This window comes from Nerophis ophidion, linkage group LG09 (assembly GCF_033978795.1).
Source record: "Nerophis ophidion isolate RoL-2023_Sa linkage group LG09, RoL_Noph_v1.0, whole genome shotgun sequence".
In the NCBI taxonomy this organism is placed as follows: domain Eukaryota; kingdom Metazoa; phylum Chordata; class Actinopteri; order Syngnathiformes; family Syngnathidae; genus Nerophis; species Nerophis ophidion.
Window position 1 is genome coordinate 56,475,607 of NC_084619.1, and position 25,902 is coordinate 56,501,508.

Consider the following 25,902-nt stretch of genomic DNA (forward strand, 5'->3'; position numbering starts at 1 on the left):
CAACTGAAGTTATGGAAAAAAATGCAAACATGGCACTGCCATATTTATTATTGAAGTCACAAAGTGTATTATTTTTTTTAAATGCCTCAAAACAGCAGCTTGGAATTTGGGACATGCTCTCCCTGAGAGAGCATGAGGAGGTTGAGGTGGGCGGGGGTAGCAGGGTGTGTATATTGTAGCGTCCTGGAAGAGTTAGTGCTGCAATAGATTCTGGGTACTTGTTCTGTTAAATAAATAAATTCATAAAAGAACCAAACTGCTGGTTTTCCTTGTGTTCTTTAGAGAACTTTAGTCTTCAAACAGACTCAAGGTGAGATCACAAGCCAAGATGATACAAATGTGACTAATTAAATTGGCAACAGATGTTAGCGCAACATCTGACACACACATCGCCGAAATGGAAGCTTCTGAATAAACTTGCTAATGGAAGCCATGGTGGAAATCTGCGGAACAAAGCTGACATCCCGGCAGAAAATACACAACGCTGACATTTGCATGCGCCGGATCCCCCTCACCCCCGTCTCCCTTGCATGTTTTCAACCTGTCTCGGGGCTTGTTGTTAGCGCAAAAGGCTAATGACCTATGTGTGTGTGTGTGGGGTGGGGGGGTGAAAGGTGTTCACTTGCTGACGCCATGCACACGACTGTAGACACCTTGGCAAAGGAGGGACGGGAGGGTGAGACCTCACCCCTGACATAGGATTTGGCACCTGTCACACACACACACACACACACACACACACACACACACACACACACACACACACACACACACACACACACGTCTAGTATGGCACAAAGACACTCTCGTGGAATCGCCCGTCTGTTTAACGCACTTTTTGCAGAAACACAACACAACACGTCGTCTGCCACCTCGACGCTCATGTTGGCAGCCAGCTGTCGAGCTGCCAGGGACACAAAAAGATGCTTGCAAACACACACACAGACACACCACAAGCAAGATGAACGAGTCAGCATGTGTGTAAAAAAAGATCAGGATATCAAGTACAGAGAGAAATGCGTACAACTTTGTACAGTTGTCGACAACAATTACAAAAGTACGGGGCGTGTTAATGGTGGCACATGACTGTAAATGACATGTGGGGCGCCCCCTATGGGTTGTGGTAAAAATACTTTGGAAGACATGCTAGCATACATTTAGTATAAATATCCTTTAAAGTCCAGACTTTGGAATGATCTCCATTACCATGTGAGACAGGCCCCTTCTTTGGTTACTTTTAAGAGGCTACTTAAAACTAGGGCTGGCAAGGACCTCACGATACGATACGCATCACGATACTTGTGTCACGATACGATACAATATTGCGATATTAAAAGTTTTGCGATACATGCGATATATTGCAATATTCTACATAGTTAACTGAAAAATGTAAAATGCATTATGCATCTTAAAATCTGAGTTGTATGTACATCAGATGATAGTGATAATTCACGGAACAAACTGAGGCAAATGTAATTCAAGTTACCCATGCCATTTTATTTTAACTATACAAGCACAAGTTACAACATATTTGCATGAACAACACAATGTCTGAAACACATTGAAAAGTGCAGTGTGCATTATTGTTAGTCTCCCTGAGCACAATGACACAAAGTGCAGTGTGGGTCAGTGTCCACAAACTGAACTGAAACCTCAGTGCATCATGTTTCTTCTGAACTTAGATTAAATACTCCAAATAAAATGTAGTGTGTCACACACACTGAAATTGAAAATACAAAATAAAGTGCAGCTTCTTCCCTTTGACCTTAAATGACAAAATTAAGTTCACACACTTGTCTCCCCGGACAAGAACTGTGTGTGACTGTTTGAACACTTCACTGAATGTATGTAGAAAAGTAAAATATGTCTATGCATACATATTGCAGGAGCACTTTAATGTTACTTAACACACAGAGCTGAAATGTATGAGAAAAATAAAAAACTGTGCATAATATTTTTATTTAAACAAAACAAAATTTGTAACCAAGATACTCATACATGAATGGGTCTACTTGTACTTGACTTCTTTTCGAGGGCGTTAAAGTTCGAGGGCGTCTCTAGTTTAAGTTTACTTTCCATGCTTGCTTGTTTTGTTTTGGGGTTTTTCAGCTCCACTGCCTCACTGCAACAGCCGGGGAAAAACGAGAAGAAGAGTGCAAACGCCTTGCAGTGAGGTAGCGGCACAGCGACACCTGGCGGAGCGGAGGTCGCACTGCATTTACAGTCCGTCTAAAAAACATGATTTTTTATTTTTATTTTTATCGATATTCAAACTTTGAGTATCGATATTGAATTGGAAGAGAACGTATCGCGATCTATTGCTATATCGATATTTTTGCCCACCCCTACTTAAAACCCATTTCTAATCACTGGTTTTTAACCCAGCATTAAACTTTAAACTGTTTTTATCTTTTGAACTGCCTGTTATCCGAACGTTTTTTTTTATACCTGTTTTAAACAAGATGCTTTGGTCCAGGGTTGTTAAATTAATTTTAACTCAGGGGGCGCGAGGAGGAAAATCAGTGCACACGAGGGCCGGACTGAAAAAATCATGGCAAAGGGGCCTTTTATCATGCTGTTTAATCGGCATCTGGATATGTCACACCTGTGATTATCTTAGCAAAGAAGGAATGCTCACTAACACAGCTTAAGACAGATTTGTGAACATTATTTCACTGCAAAAAGACAGTGTTCAAAAACAAGAAAAAAAAAATTACAAAAATGAGGGGTATTTTACTCAAACTAAGCAAAATTATATGCCAATAGAACAAGAAAATTTGGCTCGTCAAGACTTTCCAAAACAAGTAAAATTAGCTAACTTTAATGAACCCAAAAATACTTTAAAATAAGTATATTCCCACTGATAACAAATGCACTTTTCTTGGTAGGAAAACAAAGAAAACGTTTTGCTGAATATGTTGAAAAATATTCTTAAATGAAGTAAATGCTAGTGCCATTATTTTGACATAATGATATGCGCTCGGCATTACATTTCTTGAAACCAGCAAACTTATACTAAAAACGGATTTATTGTTCTTAATGGAACTACTAACCGCTCAGGCAAATCATATGGTCTAAAAATGCATTTTTCCATCGACAACATGACATCATCGCGCCAAATGCATGCTCTTTCAGTCAATTAGTGCGCATATATACAGCCCGGCCCCTGGCCAAATTTTACTTAATTGTAATTTTGAAGAACTTATCTGAATGTGCTTGAACTATTTATGTTCAAAATTGTTAGAAATGTTAAATGTTTAAATATTAACTGTCAGTTTACGGTACTGTGCCAACTGTAGTACTTTATGAGTACGTCTTTTCTATTGCTTCATTGAAAATAAAACAGCAAATTCCATTTGGCTGTTATCTTTTTTAATTATGAGACACAATTGTGTCAAAGTCATTATTATTTTTCATGCTTGAAATAAGAAATTATTGCTTTAAAAAAGCAGGTTTATGCTTGAGTGTTGATGACACAGCTTTGCAACATTTGATATTCTAGTTTCCAGCATGTTTTACTCAATATAGGTCATCAAATCTCAGCAACAAGCTGTAATATCTTACTGAGATAATTTAGGACCAAAACCCTTAAAACAAGTAAAAAACTAACATAAAATCTGCTTAGTGAGAATAATTATCTTATCAGACAGAAAATAAACAAACATCACCCTTATTGGTGATATTTAATCTTACTTAGATTTCAGTTTTTGCAGTGTTGAGAGGAATAGGTTGAATATGTTGTGTACATAGTACAAGTTTTAGATCTTGGAGTTCAACTCGTGAAAAATTAGAGAAAAAAAACAAGTGTTTTGTTTACATTTGTGTTCATTATATGTACAACATGACTGTACATATACTGGTAGGGGTTGGTAAAAACATAAGACACTCCTTAGCGAGTATTCAGAGTACATATACTAATGTCTGAATGAAAAACAAAAGAGGTCAAGACAGCAATGAAATCCAGAGGGCTGCTATTATGTAAATATAAAAAATAAGGTCACATTTAATATTATGCACAACATCTACAGAGGACTGACTCCATCTCAACCTGACAATATTCCACCACAAAGGGGCCGATTATACAAGAAACAGAAAGGGATTCAAAATGGTCATCATTTTGGTTGATTGTTTATGTTAAAATTGGCCTAAAAGCAAATAGTCCTAACTTTCACTGAAAAGTGGTTTGTTTACAACAACTACAAAAACACGCCACGACTAAACAACGATGGTGGATGACAGCGTTCTTATAGTCATGTTCTTCAGGACTTTAAACTGCCTGCATAGGCCGAGAAAATCGTAAAGGGCGCTTTATGATCTCAACTCCAGTTGGTTTTGTTGGGTTTATTTCACATCACATCTATCACAGGAGCTTTTCAGGATAGGTAGATAACCTTCAAACAAAGAGTGATAGCAAGGTACAATACTAGCAGTAACCGCTCAAAGCTTAGTAAATAATCAATATATATAGTATTTGCATCCAACTGTATCTTTGGACCAACAATAGTATTTGCATAAATGTGGTCTCTCTGGTCTTCTCATTAAAATCCTGTCCATTGTATCCACATCAAATGAATTAATTCTGTACAATTGCCTACTTTAAAAGTGCAGCTAGGACAGGCTCCAGGCTCCGTCAGGTTGCACTTGTGCACACATATGTTAAGACGTAGATTGGTCAGAGGTAGTCTGAGCCAAAACCCCAAATACTGTTGTACATGAAAGTAAAAAATGTAAACAGGTCGTTGACAAGTAAACAAACCATTAGGGCAAAGGTGTGCAAAGTGTGGAATATTCTACAAATACTATCATTACCAGTAAACTTTAAAAAGAGGAATAAAATAGCATACAGGTGAAATGTAATGAGAAAAAGGTGCAATGTTAACCAATAACACAAAGCTGGCCTGCAAGGTGTTTATTCTTTAAAACTACAATTGCTCAAAAATAACATTGAATTAAAATCAGTTATTGACTTATTGAAGGCTCCAATTACTTTACCTCAAATCTTCCACTTTGGGGGAAAATATCGGATATTTAGTGTGTTTCCCGCTAAAAACAACAACAAAGTTTCCTATGATAAAAAGGAAAAAAACAAAGAAAAACATAATTGATGGATATATCTGAATTTGATCTAAAGATTTTGGAGTTAGGCCCTTTTGGATTCCTGAGGAACTTTAGTTGGATTAAAAAACCCCCGATAATTTCTCAAAAATATCGATTTGAAATTAACGTTATGAATTATTGACCTTTTTAAGGTTCCAATTACTTCACATTTAATATTCCACATTGGAAAATTTAGGATGTAAAACAATGCATATTTTGAGTGTTTGCCATAAAAAAAAAAACATTAAAAATTTAAAAAAAAGAGTTAAAAAAAAGTGTGTAACGAATTAAAAAAAAAAAAAAGTTCACATCAGACAGCATTGGGAAAAAAAATATATATATATATATGCATAAATACATACATACATGTATATATACATATAACATACATATATAACATTTTTAATTTTTATGACTGAGACCCTTTTATCTGCCCATGATCAAACTTTAGAGGATCCCTAAAAGTTAAAAAAATTTAAATATTGTATGGATTTTGCAAATGAAAAATATCAAATATGTGCCGAGGATGTAGTTGTGGCTTGTGCAGCCCTTTGAGACACTCGGGATTTAGTGCTGTATAAGTAAGCATTGATTGATAAATTGATGAAAATGCCCAAAGCATGCTTTAATTTTTCAGTGTGTAGCCCTCATTGTAAAAGGTTTGGACACCTCTGCCCTTGGGTAAATAATGCCCTGAAAAAAATATTCTAATGTGACATTAAGAGAAGTAGGACGCCGACGGACGCACCATTCCGACTCGAGCCTTCGGTTTAACATCAGTGAGACCCCCTCCCACTCAGCGAACACAACCCTTCCCTCTGCAATTTAATTCATCACCTCCAGATGAAATATTTAAATTGAATGTTTAGCTGGCACCACATAAATTTTCACCAGGCACCCCGCGCTGCGCTATCATATTCCGCGTTCTAATTACATTTGCATAAATGATGCTGGTCATTATCATCACAGGCTAGCTTAGCGCCATGCTGAGGTAGCGCTTTCACGGCAGAGGAAGTCACAACAGTAATAATAATAAGTGGTGAGACCAAGTCACTGTGACCTATTGTACATGAGATCAATGGAAAATAAATATAGCCCCTCTTGATAATGTCAAGCCGACGTGAAGACACTTTATAACGTGGTGACCTTTGCTTGTCGCTCATGGATCACAGTTACTGTCAGGAGAGCACTCGCTAATACACTTCAGTAAACTCCTCTCTGAATGTTGAAAGACCATGACGTACAACTGAGCAACATATCACAAAAAAAAACAACAACAGAGCAGCTTAAAACTTACTATCCAGGCCCAAAATGGCCGCAAGACAACTCAACACTGAGTTGTTAGCATGACCGTTACCTTCTTCATCGCCTGTCAAGACAGTTCTCGCTAAAAGACTTCAGTAAACCTCCTCTTTGAATGTTGAATGACCACTTCGTGATGTATAACTGAGCAACTTAACACACAAAAACTAAATAGCAGCATAAAACCTAATACCGAGGCACAAAATGGCCGCAAAACAACTCAAAGCTAAGTTGTTAGCATGACTGTTACCTTCTTCATCGCCTGTTAAGAGAGCTCTTGCATTACACTTCAGTAAACCTCCTCTATGAATGTTGAAAGACCAGTCCATGATTAAAAAAATAAAAAAAATTGAACATAAAAGCCTATAAACTTTTGTCAAGGAACTGTTAAATGGGAAAATTAGCACGACCCTTATCATTACAATTTCCTGTCAAGAGAGCCCATGCTACTACACTTCAATAAACCACTTTATTACGTTCAACTGAGCAACATAACAAAAAAAACAAAAACAATGCCTAAAACCTACACAGGCACAAAATGGCCGCAGTACAACTCAACACGGAGTTTGTTAGCATGACTCGTACGTTCTTCATCAAGAGAATTCTTGCTGATAAGGCGTGGCCCTTACCTTTATAATTGCTTTTCAAGAGAGCTCTTGGTTATATACTTCAGTTGACCTTTTCTCTGAATGTTGACCTTTATGTACAACTGAGCAATATAAAACACAAAACAAACACAAAAGCTTAAAACCTATACAGGCACAAAATGGCCGCGGGATAACTCAGCACGGAGTTTGCTAGCATGACTCGTACCTTATTCTTCAAGAGAACTCTTGCTAATATATTTCATTAGACCTCATTATTGAGCAATTTAATACAAAAAAAACAAAACAACCTAAAATCCTTATATTTAGGCCCAAAATGGCCGGTGGACGGCGCAACAAGGAGTTTGTTAGCATGACCCTTACCTTCTTCATTGCCTGTCAAGAGAGCTCTTGCTAGTACACTTCAGTAAACCTCCTCTCTGATAGTTGAAAGACCACTTCATGACGCACAACAGAGCAATTGAACACAAAAAAAGAGCACAACAATCCAAAATTCTTATATTTAGGTCCAAAATGGCCGCAGGACAACAAAACACTGAGTTTGCTAGCATGAGAGAGAAATGCACTTCAGAGGGTCATAAAAACTACCATGAAGATCACTGGCTGCTCTCTCCCCTCCCTGGATGAACTGTACAGTGCCAGGTGTCTCAAAAAGGCCCAAAACATCATAAGGGACCCATCTCACCCTGGACATAAACTTTTTGAACTGCTGCCCTCGGGCAGGAGATACAGGACAATAAAATGCCGGACAAACAGATTTAAGAACAATTTTGACCGAAGAGCAATAGGGTCGCTGAACATTTTGATTGATTGATTGAAACTTTTATTAGTAGATTGCACAGTTTAGTACATATTCCGTACAATCGACCACTAAATGGTAACACCCCAATAAGTTTTTCAACTTGTTTAAGTCGGGGTCCACGTTAATCAATTCATGGTACAAATATATACTATCAGCATAATACAGTCATCACACAAGTTAATCATCATAGTATGTACATTGAATTATTTACATTATTTACAATCCGGGGGGTGGGATGAGGAGCTTTGGTTGATATCAGTACTTTAGTCATCAACAATTGCATCAACAGAGAAATGGACATTGAAACAGTGTAGGTCTTACTTAGTAGGATATGTACAGCGAGCAGAGAACATGGTGAGTTCAGATAGCATAGGAACAAGTATATACATTAGAAATACATTTGATTATTTACATTAAATTATTTACAATCCGGGGAGATGGGATGTGAATGGAGGAGGGTATTAGTAAAGGGTGGAAGTTGCCTGGAGGTGTTGTTTTAGAGTGGTTTTGAAGGAGGATGGAGATGCACTTACTTTTACACCTGTTGGGAGTGCATTCCACATTGATGTGGCATAGAAAGAGAATGAGTTAAGACCTTTGTTAGATCGGAATCTGGGTTTAACGTGGTTTGTGGAGCTCCCCCTGGTGTTGTGGTTATGGCGGTCATTTACGTTAAGGAAGTAGTTTGACATGTACTTCGGTATCAGGGAGGTGTAGCGGATTTTATAGACTAGGCTCAATGCAAGTTGTTTTACTCTGTCCTCCACCCTGAATTAGCCCACTTTTGAGAAGTGGGTTGGAATGAAGTGTGATCTGGGGTGGAGGTCTAAAAGTAACCGGACTAGCTTGTTCTGGGATGTTTAGAGTATAGATTTGAGGGTTTTGAAGTTGCTGGGGTACCAGGAGGTGCAAGAGTAATCGAAAAAGGGTTGAATGAGAGTTCCTGCTTTTTGATTGATTGATTGAAACTTTTATTAGTAAATTGCACAGTTCAGTACATATTCCGTATAATTGACCACTAAACGGTAACACCCGAATAAGTTTTCAACCTTTTTAAGGGGTCCACTTAAGTCAATTTATGGTACAAATATAGCTAGAATCTTCAAGGTGCTTTTAGTGACCAGAGGAGATTCTGTGGATGAATTTCGTTCTTTGGTTGACCTTTTTGATGACCTTGGTTGCCATTTTATCACAGGAAAGATTAGCCTCTAGAATGTAACCTAGGTAGGTGATCTCATCTTTTCTGGTGATAACAACGTCACCCACTTTTATAGTGAAGTCACTGACTTTCTTAAGGTTGATATGGGACCCAAATAGGATGGATTCCGTTTTACCTAAGTGTATGGATAGCTTGTTGTCACCAAGCCAGGTGCAAATATTAAGGAGTTCGGCACTGAGGATTTGTTCAACCTGTGACTTGTCCTTGCCTGATACCAGCAGACAAGACAAGAATGACTGTGCATGTGAGCTGTGTGCTTGGTAATTTTATGTATTTTAGTCTATTTATCTATGTTTGTATGTTTTCATGTGTTGTTATGAATTTGCACTAAATTAGGTTTTGCTTACAATTTCATTGTACAATGTACAAAGACAATACAGATCTATTCTGGTCTATGACCCTTACCTTCATTATCGACTGTCAGGAGAGTTCTTCCTAATACACTTCAGTAAACCTCCTCTATGAATATTGAAAGACCACTTCATGACATACATATAAAAAATTTGGACACAAAAAAAAACACATCAGCCTAAAACGTCTGTCAAGGCACAAAATGGCCACAAGACACCACCACGCTTAGGTTTAAATGGGAAAATTTGCATGGCCCTTACCTTTATAATTGTCTTTCAAGAGAGCTCTTGGTTATATACTTCCATAGACCTCATCTCTGAATGTCAACCGACGTCTTCTGTATGTACAACTGTGCAACACAACACAAAAAAACAACAACACAAAAGCTTAAAACCTATACAGGCACAAAATGGCCGCAGAACAACTCAACACTGAGTTTGTTCGCATGACCCCTACCTTCTTCAGGAATATATTTCAGTAGACCTCATTATGACGTACAACTTAGCAATCTAACACACACAAAAAAAAAAAAAAAACCCACAACAACCTAAAATCCTTTTATTTAGGCCCAAAATGGCTGCAGGGCAATACAACACTAAGTTTGTTAGCATGACCCTTACCTTCTTAATCGCCTGTCAAGGGAGCTCTTGCTAATATACTTAAGTAAACCTCCTCTCTGAATATTGAAAGACCACTTAATGACATCCATCCACCCGTCTTCTTCCACTTACCCGAAGTCGGGTCGCGGGGGCAGCAGCCTAAGCAGGGAAGCCCAGACTAGGTCTTCCCCGTGGCCTTCTACCGTCGGACGTGCCCGAAACACCTCCCTAGGGAGGCGTTTGGGTGGCATCCTGACCAGATGCCCAAATTACCTCATCTGGCTCCTCTTCATGTGGAGGAGCAGTGGCTTTACTTTGAGCTCCTCCCGGATGACAGAGCTTCTCACCCTATCTCTAAGGGAGAGCCCCGCCACCCGGCGGAGGAAACTCATTTCGGCCGCTTGTACCCGTGATCTTGTCCTATCGGTCATGACCCAAAGCTCATGACCATAGGTGAGGATGGGAACGTAGATCGACCGGTAAATTGAGAGCTTTGCCTTCCGGCTCAGCTCCTTCTTCACCACAATGGATCGATACAGCGTCCGCATTACTGAAGACGGCGCACTTAATGACATACAAATAAAAAATGTGAACACAGAAAACAACACAACAGCCTAAAAACTTCTGTCAAAGCACAAAATGGCCGCAAGATACCGCCACACTTAGGTTTAAATGGGAAAATTAACATGACCCTTACCTTAATAATTGCCTGTCAAGAGAGCTTTGGTAATATACTTCAATAATGTTAACCGACATCTTCTTTATGTACAACTGAGCAACATAAAACGAAAAAAAAACCCAACACAACAGCTTAAAAATCTACATAGGCACAAAATGGCCACAGGACAACTCAACACCGAGTTTTTTTGCATGACCCTTACCTTCTTTAACAAGAGAACTCTTGCTAATATACTTCAGTACACCTCTTTTCTGAATGTTGACCTCATCATGACGTACAACTGAGCAATCTAACACAAAAAAAACAACACAAACAACCTCAAATCCTTATTACCAGGCACAAAATGGCCGCAGAACAACTCAACGCTGAGTTGTTAGCATGACCCTTACCTTCTTCATTGCCTGTCAAGAGAGCTCTTGCTAATACGCTTCAGTAAACCTCCTCTGAATGTTGAAAGACCGCTGCATGATGTAGAACAAAAAAAAAAATGAAGACAAAAAAATAACACAACAGCCTAAAAACTTGTCAAGGCACAAAATGGCCGCGAGTCACCACAACACAGAGTTCCTACGCATGACCCTTAACTTCATCATCTTGCGCTTGTCAATACATTTCAGTCAGCCTCTCTGAATGTTGACCTCTTCACGACGTACAACTGAGCAACATAATGCAAAAACTACACAACAGCATAAAACCTTCTATGTGGGCACAAAATGGCCGCAAGACAACACCATTATCAGGTTTAAAGGCCTACTGAAACCATATACTACCGACCACGCAGTCTGATAGTTTTTACATCAATGATGAAATATTAACATTGCAACATATGCCAATACGTCTGGTTTAGTTTACTATATTACAATTTTAGATTTCTCGCGAAGTATCCTGTTGAAAACGTCGGTATGATGACGCTTGTGTGTGACGTCTCGGATTGTAGCGGACATTATTTTCCAGCCCGATCCCAGCTATAAGTAGTCTGCTTTAATCACATAATTAAAGAGTATTCTGGACATCTGTGTCGCTGAATCTTTTGCAATTTGTTCAATTAATAATGGAGACTATAAAGAACAAAGATGGAGGTGGGAAGCGGTGTATTGCAGCTGCCTTTAGCAACACAAACACAACCGGTGTTTCCTTGTCTACATTCCCGAAGGTGAAACTTTACCATGGAATAGAGCGGTCAAGCAAACATAGTTCCTGACCACATGTCAACCGGCAGGTTTCGGTGAGAAAATTGTGATAATAAGTCGGCTCTTACCGTAGACATGAGCAGAGCTTGCGTCGTTCATCGTGCACCTGTCAAAGAGGCAGCTGCGGAGTGTCTTGCCTCTTCCGACCGGCGGCCCCCGAACGTGGAATGCTTCTACCGTGGAGGAGTGGAAAAAAAAAAGCACAGCCCGGCCCGACCGGCTGCCTTCGGTTCACCTCGTCGAGAAACGTGGCTTCCCTCAGAGACACTGGTGGTCACCACACCCATGGCCACACCCCTCCGACTTTCAGGTACGACAGTATAATCTCACTAAAACACTAGTAACACAATAAGCAGATAAGGGATTTTCCAGAATTATCCTAGTAAATGCGTCTAATAACATCTGAATCGCTCCCACTGCCCTGTCTTTTTTTTTCTTTTCTAGTCCTTCACTCTCACTATCCTCATCCACGAATCTTTCATCCTCGCTCAAATTAATGGGGAAATCGTGGCTTTCTCGGTCCGAATCGCTCTCGCTGCTGGTGGCCATGATTGTAAACAATGTGAGGATGTGAGGAGCTCCACATCTTGTGACATCACGCGCACATCGTCTGCTACTTCCGGTACAGGCAAGACTTTTTTATTAGCGACCAAAAGTTGCGACCTTTATCGTCAATGTTCTCTACTAAATCCTTTCAGCAAAAATATGTCTATATCGCGAAATGATCCAGAATGACACATAAAATGGACTTGCTATCCCCATTTGAATAAGAAAATCTTATTTCAGTAGGTCTTTAAATGGGAAAGTAGCGCTTCAGGCCCTTACCTTCATCCTCGCCAGTCGACAGATCTCGTAACCGAAAATCCCGTCTTTTCTTTTAATTTTGGACTTTCATAAAAAAACAAAACCATGTCAAACCAGACAAAAATGGCCATCCTTTACAGTCAGGACCTTCATTTCCCTCCATTTTGAAAGTCATGTGGACTAAACCATTGGATCAGGAGTGCATTGTGTACTTTTAAAACATGAACATGAACAATAAAGTTACATTGATATTAAAACTACATTGTATTGGTTTTATTTCAAATGACTTTTTATCCGTTTTTATCCAAATTAAAAAAAAACAAACACTTTTAATCAAATGCATATATGTGTGGAATTGAACCTCCCCCTTCTTATGTCAAACATGTCGCATCCTTGAAAAAGAACACACCTGCTTGATTAAATGGCTGCCATTAAATTGTTGTTTTAACAGAACTTTTTTTAAAATACAAACAGGGCATTCAAATGTCTATCCATCCATTTTCTACCGCTTGTCCTTTACTGATTTGCAATAAATCCGTGCAATTGCTGTACAAAAAAAGGTGAGCCATAGAAAAGTCCACATAAAAGAGAACAATATAGGTAAACAAACAAAGGAAATAAAAAAAATACTGACACAAGTCTTCACAATGAATTCACAAACAGTTTTTATTTTATTTTGTTTTTTAATAATTTTAAGGGATTTTGAATCCAATTTGAAAGTGTTTTTTAAAAGAAATGTTCGTGTTGGACTACAAATGTTTAGGGGAGCTCTTAGATATTTACATTTTGCAAAAACTGACATCTAAGTAAGATTAAATATCTAAAACAAGTGTGATATTTGCTTATTTTCTGTCTGTAAAGATAATTCTTCTCAATAAGCAGATTTTATGTTAGTGTTTTAATTTTTTAAGGGTTTTGCTCCTAATTGATCTCAGTAAGATATTACAGTGTATTGCTGAGAGTTTGTGGTTTAATTTTGGCCCGGTTCTCAGTCAGTAGAGCATGAGACTCTTAATCTCAGGGTCGTGAGTTCGAGTCCCACATCGGGCAAAATTTAGGTTTGCTAGATACTGTATGAATCTGCCTTTCTTGTGGCAATTCCACTCTAAAATTTTACAATTAATTGTTTGAACTTGGACCCCGATTTAAACAAGTTGAAAAACGCATTCGGGTGTTAACATTTAGTGGTCAATTGTACGGAATATGCACTGTTTTTTATTTTTTTTAATCTTTTTAAGGGATTTTAAATACAATTTAAAAGTGTTTTTTGAAATAAATGTTCGTGTTGGACTACAAATGTCTGGGGGAGCCCTTAGATATTTACATTTACACTGCAAAAACTGAAATCTAAGTAAAATTAAATATCTCAAATAAGGGTGATATTTGCATATTTTCTGTCTGTAAAGTTAATTCTTCTCACTAAGCAGATTTTATGTTAGTGTTTAACTTTTTAAGGGTTTTTCTCCTGAATGATCTCAGTAAGAGCATGAGACTCTTAATCTCAGGGTCGTGGGTTCGAGTCCCACATCGGGCTAGATTGAGGTTTGCTGGATACTGTATGAATCTGCCCTTCTTGTGGGAATTCCACTCTAAAATTTTACCATGAATTGACTGAATGTTGACCCCAATATAAACAATTTGAAAAATGTATTCAGGTGTTAACATTTAGTGGTCAATTGTACGGAATATGTACTGTTTTTTGTTTTTTTTTAATCTTTTTAATGGATTTTAAATACAATTTAAAAGGGTTTTTTTTAATAAATGTTCGTGTTGGACAACAAATGTCTCGGGGAACTCTTAGATATATACATTTACACTGCAAAAACTGAAATCTAAGAAAGATTAAATATCTCAAATAAAGGTGATATTTGCTTATTTTCCGCTGATAAGATAATTCTTCTCACTAAGCAAAATTTATGTTAGTGTTTTACTTGTTTTAAGGGTTTTGGTCCGAAATTATTTCTGTTAGATATTACTGCTTGTTACTGAAAGTTTTATGACTTAGTTTTGGCCCGGTTAGCTCAGTCGGTAGAGCATGAGACTCTTAATCTCAGGGTCGTGGGTTCGAGCCCCACATTGGGCGAGATATAGGTTTGCAAAATAATGTATGAATCTGCCTTTCTTGTGGCAATTCCACTCTAAAATTTTACCATGAATTACCCTGAAACAAGTTGAAAAATGTATTCGGTTGTTGACATTTAGTGGTCAATTGTACGGAATATGTACCGTATTTTTTTTTTTTTTAAATATTTTTAAGGGATTTTAAATACAATTTAAAAGTGTTTTTTAAAAGAAATGTTCGTGTTGGACTACACATGTTTGGGGGAGCTCTTAGATATTTACATTTTGCAAAAACTGACATCTACGTAAGGTTAAGTATCTCAAATTAGGGCGAAGTTCTGCTTAATTTCTGTCTGATAAGATAATTATTCTTACTAAGCAAATTTTATGTTAGTGTTTTACTTGTTTTAAGGGTTTTGGTCCGAATTGATTTCTGTTAGATATTACTCCTTGTTGCTGAGAGTTTTACGAATTGATTTTGGCCCAGTTAGCTCAGTCGGTAGAGCATGAGACTCTTAATCTCAGGGTCGTGGGTTCGAGCCCCACATTGGGCGAGATACAGGCTTGCAAATTATTGTATGAATCTGCCTTTCTTGTGGCAATTCCACTCTAAAATTTTACCATGAATAACACTTAAACAAGTTGAAAAATGTATTCGGTTGTTGACATTTAGTGGTCAATTGTACGGAATATGTACCGTTTTTTTTTTTTTTTTTTAATATTTTTAAGGGATTTTAAATACAATTTAAAAGTGTTTTTTAAAAGAAATGTTCGTGTTGGACTACACATGTTTGGGGGAGCTCTTAGATATTTACATTTTGCAAAAACGGACATCTACGTAAGGTTAAATATCTCAAATTAGGGCGAAGTTCTGCTTAATTTCTGTCTGATAAGATAATTATTCTTACTAAGCAATTTTTATGTTAGTGTTTTACTTGTTTTAAGGGTTTTGGTCCGAATTGATTTCTGTTTGATATTACTGCTTGTTGCTGAGAGTTTTATGACTTAGTTTTGGCCCAGTTAGCTCAGTCGGTAGAGCATGAGACTCTTAATCGCAGGGTCGTGGGTTCGAGCCCTACATTGGTCGAGATATAGGTTTGAAAAATAATGTATGAATCTGCCTTTCTTGTGGCAATTCCACTCTAAAATTTTACCATGAATTACCCTGAAACAAGTTGAAAAATGTATTCGGGTGTTGACATTTAGTGGTCAATTGTCCGGAATATGTACTGTTTTTTTGTTTTTTTAAATATTTTTAAGGGATTTTAAATACAATTTAAAAGTTTTTTTAAAAGAAATGTTCGTGTTGGACTACACATGTTTGGGGGAGCTCTTAGATATTTACATTTTGCAAAAACTGACATCTACGTAAGGTCAAGTATCTCAAATTAGGGTGAAATTCCGCTTAATTTCTGTCTGAGAAGATAAATATTCTTACTAAGCAAATTTTATGTTAGTGTTTTACTTGTTTTAAGGGTTTTGGTCCGAATTGATTTCTGTTAGATATTACTGCCTGTTGCTGAGAGTTTTACGACTTAATTTTGGCCCAGTTAGCTCAGTCGGTAGAGCATGAGACTCTTAATCTCAGGGTCGTGGGTTTGAGCCCCACATTGGGCGAGATATAGGTTTGCAAAATAATGTATGAATCTGCCTTTCTTGTGGCAATTCCACTCTAACATTTTACCATGAATTACCCTAAAACAAGTTAAAAAATGTATTCAGTTGTTGACATTTAGTGGTCAATTGTACGGAATATGTACCGTATTTTTTTTTTTTTTTAATATTTTTAAGGGATTTTAAATACAATTTAAAAGTGTTTTTTAAAAGAAATGTTCGTGTTGGACTACACATGTTTGGGGGAGCTCTTAGATATTTACATTTTGCAAAAACTGACATCTACGTAAGGTTAAGTATCTCAAATTAGGGCGAAGTTCTGCTAAATTTCTGTCTGATGAGATAATTATTCTTACTAAGCAAATTTTATGTTAGTGTTTTACTTGTTTTAAGGGTTTTGGTCCGAATTGATTTCTGTTAGATATTACTCCTTGTTGCTGAGAGTTTTACGAATTGATTTTGGCCCAGTTAGCTCAGTCGGTAGAGAATGAGACTCTTAATCTCAGGGTCGTGGGTTCGAGCCCCACATTGGGCGAGATACAGGCTTGCAAATTATTGGATGAATCTGCCTTTCTTGTAGCAATTCCACTCTAAAATTTTACCATGAATAACACTTAAACAAGTTGAAAAATGTATTCGGTTGTTGACATTTAGTGGTCAATTGTACGGAATATGTACCGTTTTTTTTTTTTTTTTTAAATATTTTTAAGGGATTTTAAATACAATTTAAAAGTGTTTTTTAAAAGAAATGTTCGTGTTGGACTACACGTTTGGGGGAGCTCTTAGATTTTTACATTTTGCAAAAACGGACATCTACGTAAGGTTAAATATCTCAAATTAGGGCGAAGTTCTGCTTAATTTCTGTCTGATAAGATAATTATTCTTACTAAGCAATTTTTATGTTAGTGTTTTACTTGTTTTAAGGGTTTTGGTCCGAATTGATTTCTGTTTGATATTACTGCTTGTTGCTGAGAGTTTTATGAATTAGTTTTGGCCCAGTTAGCTCAGTCGGTAGAGCATGAGACTCTTAATCGCAGGGTCGTGGGTTCGAGCCCTACATTGGTCGAGATATAGGTTTGCAAAATAATGTATGAATCTGCCTTTCTTGTGGCAATTCCACTCTAAAATTTTACCATGAATTACCCTGAAACAAGTTGAAAAATGTATTCGGGTGTTGACATTTAGTGGTCAATTGTCCGGAATATGTACTGTTTTTTTGTTTTTTTAAATATTTTTAAGGGATTTTAAATACAATTTAAAAGTTTTTTTAAAAGAAATGTTCATGTTGGACTACACATGTTTGGGGGAGCTCTTAGATATATACATTTTGCAAAAACTGACATCTACGTAAGGTCAAGTATCTCAAATTAGGGTGAAATTCCACTTAATTTCTGTCTGATAAGATAAATATTCTTACCAAGCAAATTTTATGTTAGTGTTTTACTTGTTTTAAGGGTTTTGGTCCGAATTGATTTCTGTTAGATATTACTGCCTGTTGCTGAGTTTTACGATTTAATTTTGGCCCAGTTAGCTCAGTCGGTAGAGCATGAGACTCTTAATCTCAGGGTCGTGGGTTCGAGCCCCACATTGGGCGAGATATAGGCTTGCAAATTATTGTATGAATCTGCCTTTCTTGTGGCAATTCCACTCTAAAATTTTACCATGAATTACCCTTAAACAAGTTGAAAAATGTATTCGGTTGTTGACATTTAGTGGTCAATTGTACGGAATATGTACTGTTTTTTGTTTTTTTTTTTAATATTTTTAAGGGATTTTAAATACAATTTCAAAGTGTTTTTAAAAGAAATGTTCGTGTTGGACTACACATGTTTGGGGGAGCTCTTAGATATTTACATTTTGCAAAAACTGACATCTACGTAAGGTCCATCCATCCATCCATTTTCTACCGCTTATTCCCTTTCGGGGTCGCGGGGGGCGCTGGCGCCTATCTCAGCTACAATCGGGCGGAAGGCGGGGTACACCCTGGACAAGTCGCCACCTCATCGCAGGGCCAACACAGATAGACAGACAACACTCACACTCACATTCACACACTAGGGTCAATTTAGTGTTGCCAATCAACTTATCCCCAGGTGCATGTCTTTGGAAGTGGGAGGAAGCCGGAGTACCCGGAGGGAACCCACGCAGTCACGGGGAGAACATGCAAACTCCACACAGAAAGATCCCGAGCCTGGATTTGAACCCAGGACTGCAGGAACTTCGTATTGTGAGGCAGACCTACGTAAGGTCAAGTATCTCAAATTAGGGTGAAATTCCGCTTAATTTCTGTCTGAGAAGATAAATATTCTTACTAAGCAAATTTTATGTTAGTGTTTTACTTGTTTTAAGGGTTTTGGTCCGAATTGATTTCTGTTAGATATTACTGCCTGTTGCTGAGAGTTTTACGACTTAATTTTGGCCCAGTTAGCTCAGTCGGTAGAGCATGAGACTCTTAATCTCAGGGTCGTGGGTTCGAGCCCCACATTGGGCGAGATATAGGCTTGCAAATTATTGTATGAATCTGCCTTTCTTGTGGCAATTCCACTCTAAAATTTTACCATGAATTACCCTTAAACAAGTTGAAAAATGTATTCGGTTGTTGACATTTAGTGGTCAATTGTACGGAATATGTACTGTTTTTTTTTTTTTTTTTTAATATTTTTAAGGGATTTTAAATACAATTTCAAAGTGTTTTCAAAAGAAATGTTCGTGTTGGACTACACATGTTTGGGGGAGCTCTTAGATATTTACATTTTGCAAAAACTGACATCTACGTAAGGTTAAGTATCTCAAATTAGGGCGAAGTTCTGCTTAATTTCTGTCTGATAAAATAATTATTCTTACTAAGCAAATTTTATGTTAGTGTTTTATGTGTTTTAAGGGTTTTGGTCCGAATTAATTTCTGCTAGATATTACTGCTTGTTGCTGAGAGTTTTATGACTTAGTTTTGGCCCAGTTAGGTCAGTAGGTAGAGCATGAGACTCTTAATCTCAGGGTCGTGGGTTCAAGCCCCACATTGGGCGAGATATAGGTTTGCAAAATAATTTATGAATCTGCCTTTCTTGTAGCAATTCCACTCTAAAATTTTACCATGAATAACACTTAAACAAGTTGAAAAATGTATTCGGTTGTAGACATTTAGTGGTCAATTGTACGGAATATGTACTGTTTTTTTTTTTAGTTTTTAATCTTTTTAAGGGATTTTAAATACAATTTAAAAGTGTTTTTTTAAAAGAAATGTTCGTGTTGGACTACACATGTTTGGGGGAGCTCTTAGATATTTACATTTTGCAAAAACTGACATCTACGTAAGGTTAAGTAGCTCAAATTAGGGTGAAGTTCTGCTTAAGTTCTGTCTGATAAGATAACTATTCTTACTAAGCAAATTTTATGTTAGTGTTTTACTTGTTTTAAGGGTTTTGGTCCTACATGATCTCAAATAGATATTACAGCTTGTTGCTGAGAGTTTTATAACTTAATTTTGGCCCCGTTAGCTCAGTCGGTAGAGCATGAGACTCATAATCTCCAGGTTGTGCGTCCGAGTCCCACATCGGGCGAGATTTAGGTTTGCTAGATACTGAAATTTAAGTAAGATTAAATATCTCAAATAAGGTTGATATTTGCTTATTTTCTGTCTGATAAGATAATTCTTCTCACAAAGAAGATTTTAAGTTAGAGTGTTTTACTTTTTTTAAGGGTTTTGGTCATGAATGATCTCAGTAAGATATCACAGTTTGTACCTGAGATTTTATGATGTATTTCTGGCCAGGTTGGCTCAGTCGGTGGAGCATGAGACTCTTAATCTCATAGTGGTGGGTTCGAGTCCCACATCAGGCGAGATTTAGGTTTGCTAGATACTGTATGAATCTGCCTTTCCTGTGGCAATTCCACTCTAAAATTTTACCATTAATTGTTTGAACGTGGACCCCGATATAAACAAGTTGAAAAACTTATTCGGGTGTTAACATTTAGTGGTCAATTGTATGGGATATGAACTGTTTATTTTTTAGTTTTTAATCTTTTTAAGGGATTTTAAATACAATTTAAAAGTGTTTTTTAAAAGAAATGTTCGTGTTGGACTACACATGTCTGAGGGACTTCTTAGATATTTACATTTACACTGCAAAAACTGAAATCTAAGTAAAAAGAAATACATCGAATAAGGGTGGTATTTGCTTATTTTCTGTCTGTAAAGATAATTCTTCTCACTAAGCAGATTTTACGTTAGTGTTTTACTTGTTTTAAGGGTTTTAGTTCTAAATGATCTCAGTAGGATACTACAGCTTGTTGCTGAGAATTAGTGAACTCATTTTGGCCCGGTTAGCTCAGTCGGTTTGCATGAGACTCTTAATCTCGGAGTCATGGGTTCGAGCCCCACATTGGGCGGGATTTAGGTTTGCTAAATACTGTATGAATCTGCCTTTCTTGTAGCAATTCCACTCTAAAATTTTACCATGAATTAGCCTGAAACAAGTTGAAAAACTTATTCGGGTGTTAACATTTCGTGGTCAATTGTATGGGATTTGTACTGTATTTTTTTTTAGTTTTTAATCTTTTTAAGGGATTTTAAATACAATTTAAAAGTGTTTTTTTAAAAGAAATGTTCGTGTTGGACTACAAATGTTTAGGAGAGCTCTTAGATACTTATATTTTGCAAAAACTGACATCTAAGTAAGATTAAATATCTCAAATAAGGGTGATGTTTGCTTATTTTCTTTCTGTAAAGATAATTCTTCTCACTAAGCAGATTTTATGTTAGTGTTTTACATTTTTAAGGGTTTTGCTCCTTAATGATCTCAGTTAGATATAATAGTTTATTGCTGAGCTTTTGTATCCAAGTTTTGGCCCGGTTAACTCAGTCGTTAGAGCATGAGACTCTTAATCTCAGGGTCGTGGGTTCGAGTCCCACATCGGGTGAGATTTAGGTTTGCTAGATACTGTATGGATCTACCTTTCCTGTGGCAATTCCATTTTAAAACTTTACCATGAATTGTTTGAACGTGGACAAGTTGAAAAACGTATTCTGGTGTTAACATTTAGCGGTCAATTGTACGGAATATGTACTTCTTTTTTTTTTGTTTTTTAAAAAATATTTTCAAGGGATTTTAAATACAATTTAAAAGTGTTTTTTAAAAGAAATGTTCGTGTTGGACTCCACGTGTGGGGGAGCTCTTAGATATTTACATTTTGCAAAAACTGACATCTAAGTAAGAATAAATATCTCAAACAAGTGTGATATTTGCTTATTTTCTGTCTGTAAAGATATTTCTTCTCACTAAGCAGATTTTATGTTAGTGTTTTAATTTTTTAAGGGTGTTAGTACTCAAACATCTCAGGTAGGTGTTACAGTTTATTGCTAAGAGTTCACGACTCATTTTAGGCCCGGTTAGCTCAGTCAGTAGAGCATGAGACTCTTAATCCCAGGGTCGTGGGTTTGAGCCCCACATTGGGCGATATTTAGGTTTGCAAAATATTGTATGAATCTGGGGCTTCACGGTGGCAGTGGGGTTAGTGCGTCTGCCTCACAATACAAAGGTCCCACAGTCCTGGGTTCAAATCCAGGCTCGGGATCTTTCTGTGTGGAGTTTGCATGTTCTCCCCGTGAATGCGTGGGTTCCCTCCGGGTACTCCGGCTTCCTCCCACTTCCAAAGACATGCACCTGGGGATAGGTTGATTGGCAACACTAAATTGGCCCTAGTGTGTGAATGTGAGTGTGAATGTTGTCTGTCTATCTGTGTTGGCCCTGCGATGAGGTGGCAACTTGTCCAGGGTGTACCCTGCCTTCCGCCCGATTGTAGCTGAGATAGGCGCCAGCGACCCCAAAAGGGAATAAGCGGTAGAAAATGGATGGATGGATGGAAGGAATGGATGTATGAATCTGCCTTTCTTGGGGCAATTCCACTCTAAACTTTTACCACGAATTACCCTGAAACAAATTGAAAAACTTATTTGGGTGTTAACATTTAGTGGTCAATGGTACGGAATATGTACTGTATTTTTTTTAGTTTTTAATCTTTTTTAGGGATTTTAAATACAATTTAAAAGTGTTTTCAAAAGAAATATTTGTGTTGGACTACAAATGTTTAAGGGAATTCTTAGATATTTACATTTTGCAAAAACTGACATCTAAGTAAGATTAAATATCTCAAATAAGGGTGATGTTTGCTTATTTTCTTTCTGTGAAGATAATTCTTCACACCAAGCAGATTTTATGTTAGACTGTTTTACATTTTTAAGGGTTTTGCTCCTTAATGATCTCAGTAAGATATTACAGTTCATTGCTGAGAGTTTGTATCCAAGTTTTGGCCCAGTTAGCTCAGTCGGTGGAGCACGAGACTCTTACTCTCAGGGTCGTGGGTTTGAGCCCCACATTGAGCGAGATTGAGCTTTGCTAGATACTGTATGGATCTACCTTTCCTGTGGCAATTCCACTCAAAAATTTTACCAAGCACTGATTGAACGTGGATTCCGATTTAAACAAGTTGGAAAACTTGTTTGAGTGTTAACATTTAGTGGTTAATTGTACGGAATATGTACTGTACTTTTTTTAAAAATCTTTTTAAGGGATTTTAAATACAATTTAAAAGTGTTTTTTAAAATAAATGTTCGTGTTGGATTACAAATGTCTGGGGGAGCTCTTAGATATTTACATTAACACTGCAAAAACTGACATCTAAGTAAGATTAAATATCTCAAATAAGGGTGATATTTGCTTATTTTCTCTCTGTAAAGATAATTCTTCTCACTAAGCAAATTTTATGTTAGTGTTTTACTTCTTTTAAGGGTTTTGGTCCAAAATGATCTCTGTTAGATACTACAGCCTGTTGCTGAGAGTTATATGAACTTGTTTTGGCCCGGTTAGCTCAGTCGGTAGAGCATGAGACTCTTAATCTCAGGGTCGTGGGTTCGAGCCCCACATTGGGTGAGATTTAGGTTTGCTAAATAATGTATGAATCTGCCTTTCTTCGGGCAATTCCACTCTAAACTTTTACCATGAATTACCCTGAAACAAATTGAAAAATGTATTCGGGTGTTAACATTTAGTGGTCAATGGTACTGAATATGTACTGTATTTTTTTAGTTTTTAATCTTTTTTAGGGATTTTAAATACAATTTAAAAGTGTTTTTTAAAAGAAATGTTCGTGTTGGACTACACATGTTTGGGGGAGCTCTTAGATATTTACATTTTGCAAAAACTGACATCTAAGTAAGGTTAAGTATCTCAAATTAGGGTGAAGTTCTGCTTAATTTCAGTCTGATAAGATAATTATTCTTACTAAGCAAATGTGATGTTAGTGTTTTACTTGTTTTAAGGGTTTTGGTCCGAAATGATCTCTGTTAGATATTACAGCTTGTTGCTGAGAGTTTATGACCTAGCTTTGGCCCCGTTAGCTCAGTCGGTAGAGAATGAGACTTTTAATCTCAGGGTCGTGAGTTCGAGTCCCACATCGGGCGAGATTTTGGTTTGTTAGATACTGAAATCCAAGTAAAATTATATATCTCAAATAAGGGTGATATTTGCTTATTTTCTGTCTGATAAGATAATTTTTCTCACTAAGCAGATTTTATGTTAGAGTGTTTTGCTTTTTTAAGGGTTTTGGTTCTGAATGATCTCAGTAAGATATTACAGTTTGTACCTGAGATTTTATGATGTATTTCTGGCCTGGTTGGCTCAGTCGGTAGAGCGTGAGACTCTTAATCTCAGGGTCGTGGGTTCGAACCCCACATCGGGCGAGATTTAGGTTTGCTAGATACAGTATGAATCTGCCCTTCTTGTGGCAATTCCATTCCAAAATTTTACCATGAATTGATTGAACGTGGAACCCGACTTAAACAAGTTGAAAAAGTTATCCGGGTGTTACCATTTAGTGGTCAATTGTACGGAATATGTAATGTACTGTGCAATCTACTAATACAAGTTTTAATCAATTCAACCCCTCTGGGATAGGCTCCTGCTTACTGATGGAGGACAAGTGGTATCAAACTCAGGTTGGTGCATTGCAGCAGCGTAACAGACGTATGAGCAATGGCCATGCTTGGGAACATTTGCGGTGGCGTGTACACGCTGGTTAACATTCACAAGCGGGCGTTGACCACTGCGAGGTCAGCTGTGGGAACGACCTGTTCTCCTAGATCAGGCCTTGGCAATCATTTTGACTCGGGGGCCAAATTTACTGAAATTTTTTTTATCTGGGGGCCGGTATATCAATTTTTAGGAGCACTTATACAAAACCTCACAATAATGTCTGATTGAATGCAAAAAACGTTATGACAGACCGCCTTATAAACGTTATTGATTATTGTTATTTTTTTTTTTACTGAAGGAGACACCCAGAATGTACAAACCCTGTTTCCATATGTGTTGGGAAATTGTGTTTGATGTAAATATAAATGGAATAAAATGATTTGCAAATCCCTTTCAACCCATATTCAGTTAAATGCACTACAAAGACAAGATATTTGATGTTATAACTAATGAACGTTACATTTTATTGCAAATAATAATTAACTTAGAATTTCATGGCTGCAACACATGCCAAAGTAGTTGGGAAAGAGCATGTTCACCACTGTGTTACATCACCTTTTCTTTTAACAACACTCAATAAACGTTTGGGAACTGAGGAAACTAATTGTTGAATCTTTGAAAGTGGAATTCTTCTTATTTTATGTAAAGCATCAGTCGTTCAACCATCCGGGGTCTCCGCTGTCGTATTTTACGCTTCATAATGGGCCACACATTTTCGATGGGAGACAGGTCTGGACTATAGGTGGGCCAGGAAAGTACATGCACTTTTTTTTTACGAAGCCACGCTGTTGTAACACGTACTAAATGTGGCTTGGCATTGTCTTGCTGGAATAAGCAGGGGCGTCTATGAAAAAGACGGTGCTTGGATAACAGCATACATTGTTCCAAAACCTGTATGTACCTTTCAGCATTAATGGTGCCTTCACAGATGTGTAAGTTATCCATGCCTTGGGCACTAATGCACCCCCATACCATCACAGATGCTGGCTTTTGAACTTTGCGTCAATAACACTCTGGTTGGTTCACTTCCCCTTTGGTCCGGAAGACACAGTGTAGAATATTTCCCAAAAATTATTTGAAATGTGGACTAGTCAGACCACAGAACACTTTTCCACTTTGCATCAGTCCATCTCAGAGCTTTAACTTGCACTTACAGATGTAGTGACAAACTCAAAATAAAGAATGTGGGATTTACAATATTAACTATGAAGGATAAAACACTGAATATTGACAACATAATAACGTCACCCCCCCCCCCCCCCCACCCCCTCTCCGTCCGCAAACCGAGGGTCCCTGGTTCAATCCCCACCTAGCACCAACATCGTCACGTCCGTTGTGTCCTTGAGCAAGACACTTCACCCTAGCTCCTGATGGGTGCTGGTTAGCGCCTTGCATGACAGCTCCCTCCATCAGTGTGTGAATGTGTGTTTGAATGGGTAAATGTGGAAGTAGTGTCAAAGCGCTTTGAGTACCTTGAAGGTAGTAAAGCGCTATACAAGTACAACCCTTTTATTATTTATTATAAAAATGCAACAAACAGCAAAATATGAAC

General features: G+C 37.4%; 1 long non-coding RNA gene and 10 other non-coding genes across 11 annotated transcripts in view; 10 read left to right on the forward strand and 1 right to left on the reverse strand.

Annotated features, from left to right (window-relative positions):
* LOC133559490 (uncharacterized) overlaps positions 1-12,805 on the reverse strand; it is a 169,904-nt gene extending 157,099 nt beyond the window's left edge. The window contains exons 1-2 of the long non-coding RNA XR_009808184.1: positions 12,670-12,805; positions 9,637-9,725 (exon numbers count right to left, since the gene is read on the reverse strand). This is a non-coding gene — a long non-coding RNA (uncharacterized LOC133559490). The remainder of the gene's footprint in view (positions 1-9,636; positions 9,726-12,669) is intronic.
* A 1,853-nt stretch (positions 12,806-14,658) lies between these two features.
* trnak-cuu (transfer RNA lysine (anticodon CUU)) lies at positions 14,659-14,731 on the forward strand. The gene has a single exon. It is a non-coding gene; the product is annotated as a tRNA-Lys (tRNA).
* Positions 14,732-15,190: 459 nt separating this feature from the next.
* trnak-cuu (transfer RNA lysine (anticodon CUU)) lies at positions 15,191-15,263 on the forward strand. The gene has a single exon. It is a non-coding gene; the product is annotated as a tRNA-Lys (tRNA).
* Positions 15,264-16,253: 990 nt separating this feature from the next.
* trnak-cuu (transfer RNA lysine (anticodon CUU)) lies at positions 16,254-16,326 on the forward strand. The gene has a single exon. It is a non-coding gene; the product is annotated as a tRNA-Lys (tRNA).
* Positions 16,327-16,785: 459 nt separating this feature from the next.
* On the forward strand, positions 16,786-16,858 carry trnak-cuu (transfer RNA lysine (anticodon CUU)). Its single transcript has one exon. It is a non-coding gene; the product is annotated as a tRNA-Lys (tRNA).
* Positions 16,859-17,844: 986 nt separating this feature from the next.
* On the forward strand, positions 17,845-17,917 carry trnak-cuu (transfer RNA lysine (anticodon CUU)). The gene has a single exon. It is a non-coding gene; the product is annotated as a tRNA-Lys (tRNA).
* Positions 17,918-18,741: 824 nt separating this feature from the next.
* trnak-cuu (transfer RNA lysine (anticodon CUU)) lies at positions 18,742-18,814 on the forward strand. The gene has a single exon. It is a non-coding gene; the product is annotated as a tRNA-Lys (tRNA).
* A 459-nt stretch (positions 18,815-19,273) lies between these two features.
* On the forward strand, positions 19,274-19,346 carry trnak-cuu (transfer RNA lysine (anticodon CUU)). Its single transcript has one exon. It is a non-coding gene; the product is annotated as a tRNA-Lys (tRNA).
* A 3,830-nt stretch (positions 19,347-23,176) lies between these two features.
* On the forward strand, positions 23,177-23,249 carry trnak-cuu (transfer RNA lysine (anticodon CUU)). Its single transcript has one exon. It is a non-coding gene; the product is annotated as a tRNA-Lys (tRNA).
* Positions 23,250-23,706: 457 nt separating this feature from the next.
* Positions 23,707-23,779, forward strand: trnak-uuu (transfer RNA lysine (anticodon UUU)). Its single transcript has one exon. It is a non-coding gene; the product is annotated as a tRNA-Lys (tRNA).
* Positions 23,780-23,985: 206 nt separating this feature from the next.
* On the forward strand, positions 23,986-24,058 carry trnak-cuu (transfer RNA lysine (anticodon CUU)). The gene has a single exon. It is a non-coding gene; the product is annotated as a tRNA-Lys (tRNA).
* The last annotated feature ends 1,844 nt before the right edge of the window (positions 24,059-25,902 follow it).